Genomic DNA, 6000 nt, shown 5'->3' with positions numbered 1-6000 from the left:
GTCTACAGTTAGAGGTTGTCCCCCTCCCAGCTCCAGTGATTCATGATGAGTTGTCAGCATCCTGGAGTGCTGAAGTCTTACACTGAGTATTTGCCTCTTATGCAGTTAAAGATACAGGAACCTGCCAGGTGTGTGGTCATCTTGATGCATGGAGTTTGTCAGATTTTGAATTCTTATGATAACTCATTTCATCACTAGCTGTATTGGGTTGCCAACTGTTTCTTTTTGCTTATTGCCAGTGCTTTTTTCTGGGGGGGACACAGGGGTAGGGGTACCCCTAAACATTTTGTGAATCTAAATTTGGCCTCATTGAGGGGCAGCATTTCAAATATGAATAGGAAAATGAGAGTACCCCGAAACGTGTTTTTTTAAAAGAAGCACTGCTTATTGCTTAGTTATTGTGGCCATCTATCAATCAATCTAGCTAGCTACTGATGCCAAAAGTTGCCAATTTTTTTACTAGCCTCTGCTCCTCTGCCAAAACTAGCTCACCATACACCTTATTAGCAGGCAATAATACCTGTGCCCATGGCATAAAAAGCTTCCATTGCCAATTTATGCAAGTGAAACTGCTAATAAAAACCTATGAAGAAGAGAGGGCATTTTCTGGTTAGTTGGCAACCTTATATTTAACCCTCCATTTCACGTCTGCTGCAACCTCACCAGCACCAAAGTGCCTTCCACTGACTCCAACGAGGAGTGGATTTCAAACCTAATTGCCATGCAAAGGGTCGTTTTTGGAGCTGGCAATAACATTCCCTGCACTGTGACCTCCCCAATCAAAAATCACATGCAAACTCTCTCACATACATCACAGAATGCAGGAATTAGGCAACAATTTCCAAAGGGCGGTCGGTGGGAGGCGCAGCTAGTAGGAGCACCAGGGCAGCATCACTGCCTTTATCGCATCTTAGGTTGCATGAATCCCCCTAGTTTCATGCAGAGAAGTGGAGGAGATGGTCAGTGCTTCCCAAGCTGTGGACTGTGAAGCCTGCGCAAGTGTAACCAAAATTCAAAAAAAAGACTAAAATCTTACATTTTAACACTTGGGAATGACAGCTGGCCACAAAGTGCTCATATAACCATATAACACCGGTCCCAAAAGACCTATCTTGGCTCCCAGTACATTTCCGAGCACAATTCAAAGTGTTGGTGTTGACCTTTAAAGCCCTAAACAGCCTTGGCCCAGTATACCTGAAGGAGCGTCTCCACCCCCATCGTTCTGCCCGGACACTGAGGTCCAGCGCCAAGGGCTGCGAGAAGTGAGGTTACAAGGAACCAGGCAGAGGGCCTTCTCGGTAGTGGTGCCCACTCTGTGGAATGCCCTCCCACCAGATGTCAAGGAAATAAATATCTGACTTTTAGAAGACATCTGAAGGCAGCCCTGTTTAGGGAAGGTTTTAATGTTTGATCTTTTATTGTGTTTTTAGTGTTCTGTTGGGAGCCACCCAGAGTGGCTGGGGAAACCCAGCCAGATGGTCAGGATATAAATAATAAATTATTATTATTATTATTATTATTATTATTATTATTATCATATAGGGAGTTGTTTTAAGTGACTCTTACAGCTTGCTTGCACATCAGAGGAGAGCTGTAATAGTCATCCAAATAACTTCCTGGGTGAGTATCTTGTGGTGAACTGTCACCGGATCTCCCACCAGGGTGAAGTTTGCTTAGTCAAGAGTTGTCCACTGCTTTTCTGTGGAAGAAGCAGAGAAGTTTGAGCAGATGCAAAACTCAATTGCAGCAGTTGCCTGTGAAAAAAGAACAATAACTCACTGAACTGTCATGTGAAAGGACCCTCAAAGATGCATTTTTGGGCCTTTGACAATATTTCTTGGAATTTTATGAAGAAGAATCTACAGGGTATGGGGGTAGGCCAAGGTTTTGAGAATGGTATAAGTGCAATTTATTCAGAACAAAAGGCTAAACTAATTGTAAATAATGTTGTGACGGAAGAACTTAAAATTGAAAAAGGGACACGACAAGGTTGCCCAATCTCCCCACTTCTTTTTATTTCGGTCCTGGAGGTCCTGCTGAATATGATTAGAAGGGACCAGATGGTTAAAGGTATACAGGTCGGAACTAAACACTATAAATTGAGAGCATTTGCAGATGACTTAGTACTGACGTTACAGGAGCCAGAATCTAGTACTAAAAGGGTTTTAGAACTGATTCAAGAATTTGGTCAAGTGGCAGGATTTAAATTGAACAAGTCAAAAACCAAGGTTTTAGAGAAAAATTTAACACCGTTTGAAAGAGAGAGGTTTCAGAATGAGACAGGTTTAACAGTGGTTAAGAAAGTTAAATACCTGGGGATTAACATGACAGCAAAAAAATGGGAATTTATTTAAAGATAATTATGAAAAATGTTGGTCAGAAGTGAAAAAAGATTTAGAAATTTGGTCAAATTTGAAGCTTTCACTGCTAGGCCGTATTGCTGCGATAAAAATGAATGTATTGCCTAGAATGTTGTTCTTGTTTCAAACTTTACAGATCGTGGACAAAATGGATTGTTTCAAGAGGTGGCAGAAAGATATCTCTAAATTTGTCTGGCAGGGCAAGAAGCCTAGAATAAAATTTAAAATACTAACAGATGCAAAGGAAAGAGGTGGATTTGCCCTGCCAGACCTCAAACTTTATTATGAATCAGCAGCCTTTTGCTGGTTGAAAGAATGGCTACTTCTTGAAAACACTGACATTTTGGACTTGGAAGGTTTCAATAATGTATTTGGATGGCATGCATATTTATGGTATGATAGCACATAAAGCATTTAAAAACCACATTGTCAGGAAAGCGCTATTTAATGTTTGGTTAAGATATAAGGATTTGTTAGAAAATAAAACCCCAAGGTGGCTGTCACCAATGGAAGCGAAAGCCTTGAAAAAGGTCAATATGGAGGTCAAATGGCCGAAATATTGGGAAATTTTGGAACAAGACGGAGATAGATTGAAATTGCAGAGTTTTGAAAAACTAAAAAACAAAGTGCGAGACTGGCTTCATTATTATCAGATAATGGAGGCATTTAGATTGGACAGGAAAATTGGTTTCCAGGTGGAAAGATCCAAATTAGAAACAGAATTGTTAGAACCCAAAACTAAGAATTTGTCAAGAATGCATAACTTGCTGCTGAAATGGAATACTCAGGATGAAACGGTAAAATCGGCTATGATTAAATGGGCACAGGACGTTGGACATAACATTATGTTTGCTGACTGGGAACAGTTATGGACCACAGGTATGAAATTTACGGCATGTAATGCCTTAAGAGAGAATATTATGAAAATGATATACAGGTGGTACATAACCCCAGTCAAGCTTGCGAAAATCTATCACTTGCCCGATAACAAATGTTGGAAATGTAAAGAAACTGAAGGTACATTTTTTCACCTTTGGTGGACGTGCCCAAAGATTAAGGCTTTCTGGGAAATGATATATAATGAATTAAAAAAGGTATTTAAGTATACCTTCCCCAAGAAACCAGAGGCCTTTCTCCTGGGCATAGCCGGCCAAATGGTGTTAAAAAAGGATAGAACTTTCTTTGTGTATGCAACAACAGCAGCAAGAATACTCATCGCAAAGTATTGGAAGACACAAGAACTTCCCACGCTGGAGGAATGGCAGATGAAACTTATGGACTATATGGAATTGGCGGAAATGACTGGCAGAATCCGTGACCAGGGAGAAGAGTCGATGGAGGAAGACTGGAAGAAATTCAAAGACTATCTTCAGAAACACTGCAAAATTAAGGAATGTTAGAATGATGTAGGATTGAAAATAAGTGGTTTCCAGCTGTACAGGTTAAAGTTAAGGATAGATTAAGATTAAAGATTAAGATTAAAGATGTTTAAAGAAATGGAAATTTGATAATAAAAGGGAAAAATTTAAAGCTATATGACATTAAGAGCAAGGATTAGGTTTAAAAAAAAAGTTGAAGCTATATATTTTAACATTTTATTAAATTAAAGATTGGGATTAAAAAAGTGGAAAAGAAACTGCTGGACAAATAATGTGGATTGGAATACAAAAAAAGGAGGTATGAGGAAGTCCAGAAAATAAGTAATCTAAAATTGGATATGGAAAAGAGAGTTTGTTTTTAATTGTTATGTTTTGTTTTTATTGTTAAGTTTTGTATTGTTTTTTGTGTGTGTTGTTTTTCTTTTTTCTTTGTTTAAAACCTTAATAAAAAAATTATTTAAAAAAAAAAAAACAAAGATGCATTTTTGGAAGCGAAGTTTATCTGATTTTAGCTTCACATCACCAAAATTACTCAGTTACTACTTACTATCTTGAACTTGCTGATGAAGCAGTAGCTGTGGCTGATGTCATTTGGCAATACATATTGTTACAGGTTTGTGGGTGCCCTGAAACACTCTGGATTCCTGGACCTTGGGGTTTTATTGGTGCTTTGAGAATTAAGATGAGCCGACAGATGTTGGATTCAGCAATGTAAAGATGCAGGCTAACCTTGTTTTTCCGGACCAGGGCATTTCTGAACAAAGGCTAATGATGGCCAGTCATCAACCTGTGATATTGTATGTGGATAGCTTAGTTGGTTAGAGCATGGTGCTGATAATGCCAAAGGTTCAATCCCCATAAAGGACAGCTGCATATTCCTGCATTGCAGGGGATTGGACTAGAGGATCCTCAGGGTCACTTCCAACTCTATTACTCTAATATTCAACTCATCGGGGAAGCCATCATTTGGGCAAAGCCTGTGCAAGACAGGGAGAGGTCGGGCTCCTTTTCCAGCAGTGTGCAGTAGTGGACAGGGAAAGAAAAGGTTTAGGGTTTCAGCTTGGATGACATAGGCTGAAAGAAAATTGTGGTATTTTGCAAAAGGTTTGAAAAGCAGGGGAGAAAGCAGAGCCAGCAGAAGTCTTGGCAGGCTAGCTGGGACAAACCATTTTTCAAAGAGACCCACAGAAGCTGTTTAGCTGCCTTTGAAACCAATGTTGTGCTTCTGTAGAAAGCAAGCCCCTCTTGAGATGTAACTGCTGGAGATTCCTCTTTGGTAGACTCAGGTTGTACATGTGTGTAAATAAACCATATATCATAAAGACACCACAGTCTCCACTGTGCCTCATTCCCGAAGGAAACACAAACTAAGCCCCGTTTGGAGATTGGGATGGCATCTCACAATGTATTTGTGGAACTTTATCAGCAATGACTGCTATGAAAATGAAATACAGTAGCAGGCTATGTATCAATACTGATCTGAGGCCATATCTGACAACCATCAAACCCCACATTGACCTGCTTGTTGGCAGAATGCAAGCTCAGCCATCCAACTGATACTTGCCTAAAGGTACATTAATGTAAATAAAACTATTTGAAATATTCCTAGCTCATTATATCTAGCACTGCTTGTGTATCTGTATGTTTTTAGAATTGATTTGTATAGATTATGAAGCAATAACCTGTAATCAGATAACTGGTGTTCTTGCATTCCCATTAAAGAAAAATGTGGATAAATTTGTAAGTACTATAAATATTTCAACCAATTTTACATTAACAGCAGTGTTAAGTAAATTTTTGCTTGAATGCCTCAAGTAATGATTATAAAATAGGCAAACTTTGCAATTAAATGCATGCAGCTGATTGCCAATGAATACTTATACTCCAAAACTAATGTGACAATAAATCAATGGGTCACCAAAGCAAGTAAATTTGGCCTTGTGGGTCGCCAAACCAAAAAGGAAAGGAGCCACAACTTTAGAAAACTTGATCCTAAGCTGCTCAGGATTTTAAAGGGAATGGCCAACTCTCTGAATTGCACCCAGAGCTGGAAATGGGCCAGCAGAGCTGACCAAGACATTATGATGCCTGAGGACAAGCAGCAAATGGCTCCTTCTCTCAATCTACATATTTATTTATTAAATTTATATACCACCCTTCATCCAATCATCATAGGGCAGTTTACAGTATAAAAACATAAATATTTGTAATATAATAACAAACAAAACAATAGTCATTGTCGTTGTCGTCCCCCTGCAAAG

Source organism: Podarcis pityusensis, assembly GCF_964106645.2.
Source record: "Podarcis pityusensis genome assembly, chromosome: 1".
Classification (NCBI taxonomy): domain Eukaryota; kingdom Metazoa; phylum Chordata; class Lepidosauria; order Squamata; family Lacertidae; genus Podarcis; species Podarcis pityusensis.
The sequence above is the reverse complement of the archived record's forward strand: the minus strand, read 5'-3'. Positions refer to the sequence as shown.